This window comes from Leptonychotes weddellii, chromosome 4 (assembly GCF_054177405.1).
Source record: "Leptonychotes weddellii isolate Sample4059 chromosome 4, ASM5417740v2, whole genome shotgun sequence".
Taxonomy (NCBI): domain Eukaryota; kingdom Metazoa; phylum Chordata; class Mammalia; order Carnivora; family Phocidae; genus Leptonychotes; species Leptonychotes weddellii.
The window spans coordinates 94,447,213-94,460,304 of NC_138372.1; the positions used below are offsets into that span (position 1 = coordinate 94,447,213).

At 42.9% G+C, this 13,092-nt stretch overlaps 1 pseudogene; it reads left to right on the plus strand.

Moving 5' to 3' along the window:
- Window positions 1–262: 262 nt before the first annotated feature.
- LOC115937524 (translocon-associated protein subunit gamma pseudogene) lies at window positions 263–823 on the plus strand (annotated as a pseudogene).
- The last annotated feature ends 12,269 nt before the right edge of the window (window positions 824–13,092 follow it).

Consider the following 13,092-nt stretch of genomic DNA (forward strand, 5'->3'; position numbering starts at 1 on the left):
CAGTGGGGAAGCTTCTGAAATTGTGCCTCTCTCCCCATTCTCACACCTCTAAAGCAATGTGGTAAATAAAAAACAATATCCCAAAACAAACTGGTGGTTGCCAGAGAGGAGGAGAGTTAGAGGGATGGGCAAAAAGGGTGAAGGGGTATGTGTGTGTGTGGGGGGGGTAATAGACTTCCAATTATGGAATAAGTCATGGGGGTAAAAAGTACAGCACAGGGAATATAGTCAATGGTATTATAATAGTGTTACATGGTGACAGATGGCAGCTACCCTTGTGGTGAGCACAGCATACATCCAGAGTTGTCCAATCACTATGTTGTATACTAAAACTCATGTAACATTGTGTCAACTACACTTCAATGTAAAATATGAGCTCCACCATGGCCCCCATGGTGGCTCCAAGCAGCAATCTGAGGAGGATCTGCTTCTGCAGGATTTCAGCTGCAACCTCTCAGCCAAGTCCTCCATGCTCTTCCTCGGGAACGCCTTCATCGTGTCCACCATCCCCATCTAGTAGCACAGAAGAGGGAGGATGCTGTTGCCAAAGAAGTGACTTGCAAACTTTCTGAAGCTGATAACAGAAAGATGTCTCGAAAGGAAAAAGTTGAAAGAATCTTGTGGAAGAAGAGGGAAGTTGCTGACTATGAAGCTACAACATTTTCCATCTTCTATAACAACACCCTATTCCTGGTCTTGGTCATTGTTGCTTCCTTCTTTATATTGACGAACTTCAACCCCACAGTGAACTATATTTTGTCCGTAAGTGTTTCATCAGGCATCCTTGTCCTCCTGTCTACTGGCTCCAAGTAGACCGTACCAGCTTTGCATCTACGCGCGGCCCATGGAATATGGAAAAGTAGCAGGGTGGTCAGGGTGAGAGACGCACAAGACATTTTGAAAAAACCAACAAAATGTAATTCAATATTTGTTTATTGGCTCTTTTTTGACAGATTGTTGAAATTAAATTAATTGAAAGGGGGAAAATAAATTTTAAAAATTATATATATATGTATATCCCATTTTGGCAGGAAGACAGAAATCAGCACCATCCTTAAGGATCTCAAGGGGTAGTGGTCTCTATCATAACTCTGTTTAATTCTCCAGTCTGGTTCCTACAGAAAATAGATGGATCCTAGAGAATGACGGTAGACTACAGCCAGCTCAGTTCAAGCCCTGATTGCAGCCACCACACTGGATGTGGTCTCATTGCTACAGCAGATAAATATGGCTTCAAATACATGACATGTGGCCATCGATGTAACATACACATTCTTCTGTATCCCAATCAGGAAAGAGGATCAGAAGCATCATTCACATGGACTGAACAACATTCATTAAGTTTTTCCCCCAGGCTGTAACAACTCTCCCAATCTCTGTTGTGATATATTCAGAAAAGATCTAGACCATGCAGACATCCCAGATTGATCCACCGCATCAATGACATTGTGCTGATTGGAGAGAAGGCACAAGAAGGCCCCTGGAAGCCTTGGTAAGACACACTCACTCAAGAGGGTGTGATATAAACTCTATGAAGATTCTAGGGACCTCCCCCTGCAATAGTTTGGGGGACCCAGGGGTCAGAGGCATGCTAGGACATCTCCTATAAAGAAAAGACAAACTGCTGCATATTACATCCACAAAGGAAGCACATACCTTGTGGACCTCTTTGTTCTGGAAACAATACATTGGATACCTAGGAATACTGCTCTAGCCCATATCCTGGGTGACACACAAGGTGATGGCTTTGCATGGGGACTGAGACAGGGATATTGAGCCTGCCCAGCAAAAGGAGATGGAATGCTACTAAACACATGGGGCAGGAATATGTATGGAACTCGGGTGATCCCCATGGGCACCTCTTGGCACTCCGTTGCCTAACTGTGATGTGAATGGCAAATCCAGCACAGCCTGTGAAGGGTGAGGTTATTGGGGTCTCAGACCGCCTCAAGAATAAGGGCTTGGGTTTCTCTACCAGGCAAGTCATCAGGGCCAGCAGAGATGAGAGTGGGATAATCTCTGGCAGAGAGGGACAATGGAATTTGGAGTGGATTATGGAGCAGGGAGACAGTCATTTATCAGTTGCAGCCCCAAGACCGGCCACAGCAATAGCCTGTGGTTAATCCACAGACCATCCTTTTCTAAGTCCCTTTAGGAAGACAGCTCACTAGGACTCTGGAAGGGCTACCCCTCCCCACCACCATGTGTCCGGAGAATGGATCCACATGGTACAAGGGATGGACTGTGGTAGCCATGGGGGTGCCCCGCTTGGATCTGTCTTCAGGAGAGAGCTTGCTGATCAGCTATAAGACGTGCAGTCAGCTGTCAGCCTCCAGCTGGTAGAAACTTCAGGATCTGTCTCAGTTTTCAAGCCTGGGCACCCTCCTCCCAGGCAGCCCCCCACCAATGACTGAGAGCAACATGAAGGGTCACTAGGGCCTAGACATTTCTGCCCAATGGAACCTCCTCTCACAAGACACCTTTGCCCTGAAGTTCCCCAACGGGTTGCCCAAGATTTTACCTGCATTTCAGACCGAGGCTCTCCCTGACCAATCCTGCTTCCTCTCCCCTTTCCCTTCATAGACATACCCCACCTCTGATACCTCTTACACTCCCCACTCCTCGGCATCTGCTTCCCAGAGGACCCAACACACTTTTCTTCCTCGTGCCCTCCCCAGCGCCACCATCTAATCCACTGCAAGGCGTTTGCTCTACTTGAAAAGCATAGCTAGTATCCGCCCATTTCTCTATCTGTCCTCTGCCAGCCCCTCACCTGAGTAACTGCATGGTCTCCTGATGACCTCTCTCTCTGCTTCAGCTCTTCCCCATTCAGCAGCTGGAATGTCTTCTTAAAGCAATTCATGTAACTTGCCTACTTAAAATCGTCTAAGCTTCATATCACTCTTAAAATAAAAATCCAATAAAAATCCAAACTCCTTTTCCTGGAAAATAAGGCCCTTCATCATCTGACCCATGCATATCTCCCACCTTATGTTCTCCCAATCCAGCCACACAGACCTACTTCCTATTCTTCAAACACACCAACCTCCTTCCCACCTCAGGCGCTTTGCCCTTGCTATTCTTCTGCCTAAAAAACACTCTAGTTCTCTTCCTTAAAATCTTTATTCAAATGTCAGCTCCTCTGAGAGCTCTTTCCTGGTCACTCTGTCTCTTCCAGTGGAAGCACCCCTTCCAGTGGAATCGCTCCCTGTCATATCACTCTTTGCTTCCAACAATGACCACAGCCTAATCATTTGCCCCTTTTGCCTTTTCATTCTCTCTCTCCCCGAGTAGAATACAGGCCCCACAGGGGCAGGGCCTTGACTCTTCACTCTTATCTCCCTAGCACTCTGCACACAATATAGAAACACAAAAACTATATGTGTAATGAATGATGGAATAAAGTCTTGCCTATCCCACCCACATCTCTGCTACGTTCATCCCCACCATTTACGTCCATTGTGGTCATATTAATATATCTTGATGGTCCATCACAGTTTTTAAGTAGCGTATTCTTTTACACACATTAAGAATTAACTCAGTAAGGAAAATAGAACAGGGATGACCCCCAAATTAAGGAAAAAAAAAACAACCCTGAAGCTGACAGAAATAACCAAGCTAGAAAGTGCCAAAATCTAAATCTAAGATCAGGTTTTGGGAAACGCAGCGATGTCTGACCCCAGTGATACAGGTAGACGAAGTTCACAGGTGAAGGGCACAGCGCTCACAGGGTTGCCCTCGCTTCAGTCACCAGTCACGAGTTCGGGGATCCCACTACCTCCTCAAGATAATTTGCTAGAAATACTCACAGAACCCAGGAAAGCACTGTACTTACAATTAAAGGTTTTTTTTTTTTTAAAGATTTTATTTATCTGAGACAGAATGAGAGAGACAGAGAGCACATGAGAGGGGGCAGGGTCAGAGGGAGAAGCAGGCTCCCCGCGGAGCAGAGAGCCCAATGCGGGACTCGATCCCGGGACTCCAGGATCATGACCTGAGCCGAAGGCAGTCGTTTAACCAACTGAGCCACCCAGGCGGCCAAAGGTGTTTTTTTTAAGATTTTATTTATTTATTTGAGAGAGAGCATGAGTGGGGGGAGGGTCAGAAGGAGAAGGAGAGGAAGAAGCAGTGGAGCCCCACTAAGCGAAGAGCCCAACACGGGGCTCGATCCCAGGACCCCAAGATCGTGACCTGAGCCGAAGGCAGACGCTTAACGACTGAGCCACCCAGGCGCCCCCCAGTGAAAGTTTTATTATAACAAAAGGATACAAATCAGAACCAGCCAAAAGAAGAGACAGATGGGGTGAAATCTGCAGGGCCCAAACACAAAGCTTCTCATCATCTGTGGAGTCCTGGATGGCATTACCTCCTCCTGGTTACAATGTGGGACAATCCTCGAGTGTTGCCAACCAGGGACCCTTAACCAAGTCCTTGGAGTCCGGAGCTTTTACTAGGGCTCAATCACACACTGCCCACACTGCTGACCCACAGTGTTCAGCTCCTCTGGAGGCTGGAACTGATACAGCATGTTCCAAAGCTGTCACAAATCACACCGTTAGACTGTCCAGTCGCCAGCCTCAGCCTCAGAGCAAAGACGCCCCTATGAAGTGGAACATTCTAGATGCCTAGAGATCACCTCCCGGGAGCAGAGGGCAAAAGTCATAGCTCTGCTTCAACTCTTCCCTTTTCTTTGCGTAAAGTTAATTCTTCACTATATAGAGGAGTTTTGCTCTTCTTCTTTTTTTTTTTAATTCCAAATCTAGCGCTCTGAAGGTACTGTTCTGTCTAATCTTTGATCTCTAAGTCGTTGCCCCATCCCTCCTCTCTTAGAATCTGCTCCAGGTCACATTTGCCCTGGAGAACTAAGAAGGATGAGCAGACCAATAACCAATTATGGCCCCAAAATAGCAAGAGGACTTCTGTAAACAAAGTCTTCATTATCAAGCAAGAAATATGCTGTTTACAAAGGAAATTATTACAAATTCTCTTTTTTTCACATGATGTTGTGGTATCTGTTAGCAAGGAAAAGACCAGACAATGCTGGACAGTGACATCAAAGTAACAGAATACCGAAATCCACTTGACATCCTCTGCTGATACACAACACGGCAGCCTGTAATCCCCTGCCGGTCAGTATGCCAAGAAAATGCCAGTTACTTACTGGCATGGAAAATTCAGATGATTTTCACTGATGGGGGGCAGGGTTGTGTGTGTTACACACACACGGGTATGTGTGTATGTGACTTCCTTCTCCCACTTTTTACAAAAGTCAATTGTGATTATTACCTTTTGAGGAAAAGTTGTCACCATGCTGTCATTAAAAACCATTTATTAAATCTCCAAATTGCAAACTATGTTATATCTTTGACTGTAACTGTTTATTTACTTTTCTTGTAACTAGATGCTGACCAGTTTACCAAGGTACTCAATAAATGTTTTGTAATGAATGTCTACACAAGGTTATCTAATTTGAATTTTAGAAAAAGTTACAAATGTACAATAAAAGCATAATAAAAAGCCTAATAACATTAACGAAAGTATAAAAAGGGCATTGAAGTTGTTGACCAAAGAGTCGGGTTCCCATTCTGGCTCTGCTCCTTACTGGGTGTTTAACCTTGGGCAGGTCTCAATTCCTAAATCTATTTCCTCATTGCAAAGTGGAATTACTCCTATTTGCTCTGCTTACCTCATAGGGTTATCGTAAGAGAGAGCTCATGCTCTCTCTCTCTGACAAATAAATAGAATCTTTAATAAAATTATTTTAAAAGTGACATACATTTTACTAGGATGTAAAATATGACTGGGGAAAACTGGGAAAACAGACACGAGAATCGCAAGCCTAGGCAGACTGAGAGCAGGGCTGTTATCTCTCACCTCATCAGTCCTGTAAGTAGTCTAGAGGAGACCTATTCCTGATCTCTGCTGTTTATTATTTCTGTGTCTTCTCTGAGTCTCAGTTTCTTTACATCAATCTCTCTGAGCCTGTTATACCGCCCACTACCTGGGAATCAAATATGCCTTACTTACTCTGGATGGTTTCCTGGAGGCTTATATGAGACCACTGTTGCTAAGGTCTCTTTGCCAACCACAGAGTGATATACAATTTGGTAATATTTTCCTAAAGGTGATAGGTAAGAAATTTGGTAATATTTTCCAAAAGGTGATGAACTTTCAGGAATTGTTTAAATAAAGCACACAGGCTGAGGCTTACCTTGGCCACTGGCAGGCACATCCCAGGAAAGAATAGATTATGCTTCACTGTCTTGGATTGGATCACATATTGCCTTGTACAAATTCCATTCTGTGAAGGCCTTGGAAAAAGTAAAATAGGCCCATTCATATCCATTGGCTTATTAACCTTCTCAGTACTTGTGCCAACCAGGACTAATTATGCCCATTTTACTGATAGGGGAACTGAAGCTGGAGACTCTCAAAATCATGCAACTGAAAAATGGGTACATCCGGGATGAACTCTTCCAACAGCAGTGGGAGAGGACAAATGGGCTTAGATGAAAGGGCGTGGCCTTACACAGATGGCCCATTTCTCATTCTCCCCTGACATAAGTTTCTATTCAAGCCATCAAACCTATTTTCTGTCTTTTACAGATCCTTCATGTTTCTCACTCCGGCGAGGGTGCCCAGAGAAACAACTACGATAGCCAGCAGATTTAGATGCAATAGCCACCTGGGTGGCTCAGTTGGTTAAGCGTCTGCCTTGGCTCAGGTCATGATCCCAGGGTCCTGGGATCGAGCCCCGCATCAGGCTCCTTGCTCAGTGGGGAGCCTGCTTCTCCCTCTCCCTCTGCCTGCTGCTCCCCCTGCTTGTACTCCCTCGCTCTCTCTGTCAAATAAATAAATAAAATCTTAAAAAAAAAAAAAATAGAATGCAATAGGGTGACAGCTATGGAGGGGCAAGAAGGCATTTCTATGGGAGGGGAATGTGGTCAGTGTTCACACCTCTTCCCCTGAAAGATCTCTAATTGCTGACGAAGTGGGGTACCGCCTGTTAGAAATGCCCAACTCTTAAGTCACATTCTGAATCTACAACACAGACTCGAAGGTCTGCATAAACACCCACTGCTCTCCCACCTCTGCGCTCATAGATATATCACCTTCAGGCTTAGGCAAGTCAAGAACAGCTCCTCAGTCACAAAAATGCTAGGGGTCCCTGTTCATGTGTAAACCTCTTTTCACCACCTAGAATTCTTCCTTCGTTAATTCATGTGTCTGCTCTTATTTAAAATCTAACTCAAATATCAAAAACTGGAAACAGCCCTGAAGTCCATCAGTTTGGAAACCAATATAAATAATGATAACACATTAATTCAATGGACCATGAAGCAATCATTAAAAAGAATAAACTGCCAAAAGACAATGTTTCAGTGAATTGGTAAAGGGAAGAGCAGGGTGCATAGTGTGTTCCCCTTTTTATAAAAAGAGAGATATTAAATATTTTAATATTTATTTTAATACAAATAAATATTATTTTTGCAAAACTATTAAAAAGAACAGGCATACCTCTTTTTATTGTGCTTTGCAAATATTGCCTTTTTTTTTACAAATCAAAGGTTTGCAGCAACCCTGCATCGAGCAAGTCTAAGGGCACCTTTTTTCCAACAGCACTTGCTCACCTCATGTCTCTATCACATTTTGGTAATCCTCATGATATTTCAAACTTTTTCATTATTATTGTATTCGTTATGGTGATCTGTGATCGGTGATTACAACTTGCTGAAAGCTCACATAATAGCATTTTTTTTTTTAAAAGATTTTATTTATTTATTTGACAGAAAGACACAGTGAGAGAGGAAATACAAGCAGGGGGAGTGGGAGAGGGAGAAGCAGGCTTCCTGCTGAGCAGGGAACCCGATGTGGGGCTCGATCCCCGGATCCTGGGATCATGACCTGAGCTGAAGGCAGACGCTTAACGACTGAGCCACCCAGGCGCCCCACATGATAGCATTTTTAGCAATGAAGTTTTTTGTTTTTTTTTTAAGATTTTTTTTAATTTATTTATTTGAGAGAGAGAGAATGAGAGACAGAGAGCATGAGAGGGAGGAGGGTCAGAGGGAGAAGCAGACTCCCCGCCGAGCAGGGAGCCCGATGCGGGACTCGATCCCGCGACTCCAGGATCATGACCTGAGCCGAAGGCAGTCGCTTAACCAACTGAGCCACCCAGGCGCCCTAGCAATGAAGTATTTTTTAATTAAAGAATGTACAATTTTTGAGACACAATGTTATTGCACATTTAATAGAGTACAGTATAGTATAAACATGACTTTTAGATGCACTGGGAAACTAAAAAATTCATTTGACTCGCTTTATTGCAGTGATCTGAAACCGAACCCACAATATTTCTGAGGTATGCCTGTGTTAGAGTAGGCAGTTAGTTAGGTTCTGACAGGATACCTGGAGGTCAGCAATGAGGACGTCATGGGCAGATACTGGGAAGGTCGGAGGCCTCTCCCCACAGCACTCCACAAGAAGCTAGATCAAACCAAACAGGCCCAAAATGGCCAATGCCCTCACAGGAAACTCCTGACCAAATTAAGAAAAAAAACTGGGAAACCCTGCCTCCCACCCCAAGTAGTAAATATTCAACCCCCTAGTTAACAACTATCAATAAAAGATAGAAACCCAACCCCCAGGGCACACAGCTCTCATATTTCCAGAGTGCACTTTTCACTTTAACAAACTTTTCTGCTTGTGTTATTCATCCAGGTTTATGTGTCTGTTCTTGAATTCATTCTCATGACAAGACCAAGAACCTTTGGCGACTCCTTCTGGTCTGGCTGGATCAAGGCACCAGGGCCCAGGGTCTCCCCAGTTCACCCAGCAACACCTATATAAGTTTACACTGGCACAAAAAATTTCTAGAAGAGTGCATAAGAACTATTAATGCCGGTTAACTTTGGTTAAGGAGACATATTTTCATTGTATATCTTTAGTATTGTTTGAATTTTACCATAGCATATATTACTCTTTCAATTAAAAAACAACTTTAAAAAATGAATTCAAAATATTTTTCCCTCAAAAGCTTTCCTTGTCCATCCTACTTCTTAAATATCTCCTAAATCTGATTACCTCCCTCCCTCACCCACCTCCGTCCCAGACCAACTGCCAGGGGTTGACTGTACTTTGTTCCTGGAGACAAAAATCTAAAGGAGGTAGATTTTTTTTTTTTATTTACATAATTATTTTAAAAGAATAGCACTTTTAAAATAGCACTAAATATCCAGAATGTTTAGTTTAACTGAATGTTCTTGAAAGGCACATTACCAGTCCCACCCATCTGCAGGGCAAATCTTGAATTACAGAGTTGTTTGAAGGTCAATTTTGGGATGTTTGCCCTGAGGCCCAAAAGCGCTGCTCCCAGTTCTGCCCCTACGTGGTTCAGACCATCAGTTCCCCTCACTTCAACTGCTGGAACAGTGTTGTAATTAGTCTCACTGATTCCATTGTTTCTCTTCCTCCCTTTTCCATAAGCCATCCCACACTGCAATCCGAACATTCTAAAATTTAAATGATACTAATATTCCCCATTGCCCTTGAGGTAAAATCTACATTTTTTTAAACTTTTTTGTTTTATTTCTCTTCATTTGTTTTCTAAAATGTACTTTCTTTAACGTAGCTTACAGGACCCTCTAGATCTGGATTCTTCAGCCTCAGCCTCAGCCTCTCCCTCCCGCCCCCCTCACTAGATGCCTCAGGGCCTGCCCCCTGCTCTAAACTCCAGCCCTGCTGCAGAGGCACTGAACTTCCTGCTCCCTGACCCAGCAGTGTGCTCTCTCTGGCCTCGAACTCCCTGTATCTGATGTTTGCTCTTTGGGGACCCCCCACCCCCACCCACCAACTTGACTGCAGAGCAGTGACCACAGGCTTTCCTCTCTGATGATTACCCTTCTTCTGTTGGAACAAGCATCCTTTCTATTAAAAGTGATAAATCTCGGGGCGCCTGGGTGGCTCAGTTGGTTAAGCGACTGCCTTTGGCTCAGGTCATGATCCTGGAGTCCCGGGATCGAGTCCCGCATGGGGCTCCCTGCTCAGCGGGGAGTCTGCTTCTCCCTCTGACCCTCCTCCCTCTCATGCTGTCTTTCATTCTGTCTCTCTCAAATAAATAAATAAAATCTTTAAAAAAAAAAATTTTTTTTTTTAAAAAGTGATAAATCTCCTCTTGTTTAAGTGGCAGATGGTTCTGATTGTTACTTTTGCTTTCGGCAATCCTCTAAGAAGGGAAAGGAAACCTATGTGGCATAGAGGGCGAGAAGAAATCAAATATTAAGGCCAAGAACTAACTCCTAACAGCCAAGCAGAAGTTATCCGGTGGGAGGGACAACTCAAGTTCTTTACATCCAGACTTGTACAAGGGACCCTCCTGTCATAGACCCAAAGGTCTAGCAATCTAGGTTCATCCCCAAAGGTGTGCTGGCCTTTCCAAGCTTACTCAGAAATCTGTGAATCACCTGGACTGCACTTCCTCTCCCACCCCTGACCTCCCAACCCAGCCCTGCTTTCATTTTGATCTTCGCCAGGGGAATTTCGTGGGCGCCTGTGCACCAACAGAGAGCACCTTTAAAGCCTTCAGCCTTGGACTGAAGGATGTAAATTTCTTCGTGTATGTCCCCCAACAACACAGAACAGAGACCAGATTTTTCTGGTTCTTTTGTAATGTCCGCACCATACCCAATTCCTCAAAATCTGTCATATACGTCCAGATAACTACAGTTAACAAGGCACTCTCCCCATATTCGATGGCAACTGATTATTCAATTCACACTTAATTATATATTGTCTTGAGTTGCTCTCTAACAGCTATAAAGCAGTTTCAACAATAGGTGAATGGAAAAATACCAACCTGGACGTAAAAAGATTTAGCTTCCAGAAAGTCAAGAGTCTGCCACTAACTCTTAGTGTAGTCTTGAGCAAATAACCCTTCTGGGCCTCAGTGCTCCCTGCAGAATAAGTGTGGAGTACTGATCTCTAAGGATCTTCCAGGCTACGGGTCTCTGACTCTGAGCTCCTCAAAGTTAGGAGCACAGGCCGCATCCTTTCTCAAGACACAAAATGAGAGCTCTATTAAGACTTGAATGAAAGCCATTGATGAAGAGGTTGCCTGGCCCCAGCCCTTCTAGACCAAACCAACATGCCACAGATGACTGTGTCTTCCTTGAAGAGCTCTCTACGTTTACAAATGAGTCTACAACTTCACTGATACAAACCTATAACTTTTAATATCTTGTTCCACTGGAAAGTTATTTCTTACAATAAACTTAAATCTCTCCATATCATCCTTCAAGAAACCTGGGAAACTATCAATAATGGCTTAAATCATCAGCTTCAGATTTGCCTTATGTTCCCCCACTCCAGTGCTCCTTTTTGCTTGCAGCTCGAGAAAACAAACGCTAATGCTAGACCACTGATTTGTCAGGGCCATGGCCTTACTGCCCAGACCCCCGCGGGATTATGGGAGCCATTGACTAACACCCAAAGGGCAAAGATAAACAAAAACAAACACCTTTTCAGGAATTTCACTTAGAAAACTAAGAACAATGACCAAAAGAAAAAAAAAAAAAAACCCACACACACAAAACAAAAAACAAAAACAAACTATTTTTTAAGCTTTGGGGGATGTTGGGAGTGTGGCAGTCTCAAGAGCTGGTTTCCGACAGGCAGCGCATACCAGACAATGTGGTACAAGAGGCTCCCGGCTGTTGTGTCAATGAAGACTTTCAGACCTCCCACACTACTTCACTTGTTCCCCTAAAGTAGTGCCTTCTGGAAGCTCAACTCTCAGCTGGTGAGAACACTGAACCTTGTGCCATTTGTCTATGCACTTCTTTAAAAAGAAAAACCTCCTGTACAGCTGTCTTGTTTTGCATTTTCTATTCTGTACTTCAGTACACATAATGACAAACAGTGGAGGCAAGGGGCTCTTTTAAAACTGTGAAGAAAGAAGAAATAAAAAAGTACCCAGAAGTCTCTGTTTTCAGCTACTGGAGAAAAGTTTGCAACCCAGAGAAACCAGGACTAATTAAAGAAAAAAAAAAAAAAAAGTCAGTCCTGAGCACTGGGAATCAACAATAAGGCACTCTTCAGGTTTTGGGATATAAAAAAAATTAAAAAAAAAAAAAGTGGTGCATAGCCCATCCATCCTTTCCAAATCAAACAATACAGCTTTCCAAAATTTGAATGTGAAAATTGTTTTGTATGTGATTTGCAGCTCAATAAATGAATTTTTTAAAGATCTTCACATGCAACCAACTCTATTGGCACTATCAGAGGAGAAGAGTTGGTGCAGATAATCCAAAGTAAATATTCCCAAAGGTATTTTTTTCCAAAAGCATTTTTTCTACATTTTTTTTGCAGAAATTAATGGATCCCACAGCCATTGATAGTAAAAGAAAGCAGTTCAAAAGGGCACCTAAAAGAACTGAAACTAAATGTTTTCTTCAAATAATATTTAAAAAAACAAAAACTCTTAATGTTGAAAGTTGGTGTTGAAAGGAATATTATTTTAAAGGAACTATCAACACTATTCATTTAAAAAACTAACAATGTCTTAATATATCAAGAACTCAAATGAAGTGATAAGAAAAACCTGAGAAAATGGCAAAGTAAATTATAATATAGAAAACAGCCATATACGAGGAAATGTTCATACTAAATAATAGCAACCAAAGAATTGATATTAAAACAATAAAATAACATTTTTGGTCTCTCGATTTAGAAAAAAAAAATGAGACTACTTCAGTGCTGGTGACTGCCGTGAAATGGGCCCTTTCACACACGATGAGGTGCAAATGGGACAACCCTTCTAGTATGCAATTTGTTAAAATATATCACGAACCTTAAAAATGTTTATATTCTTCAGAATGGCAGTTCCGTTTGCAGGAATTGGACCTAAAGAAAATAATCCTGCTCGGGAAAACAGTATGGAGTTTCCTCAAAAAGTTAAAAATAGAACTACCCTACCATCCAGCAATTTCACTACTAGGTATTTACCCAAAGGATACAAAAATACTGACTCAAAGGGGCACATGCACCCCAATATTTATAGCAGCACTAACAACAAAAGCCAAATTATGGAAAGAG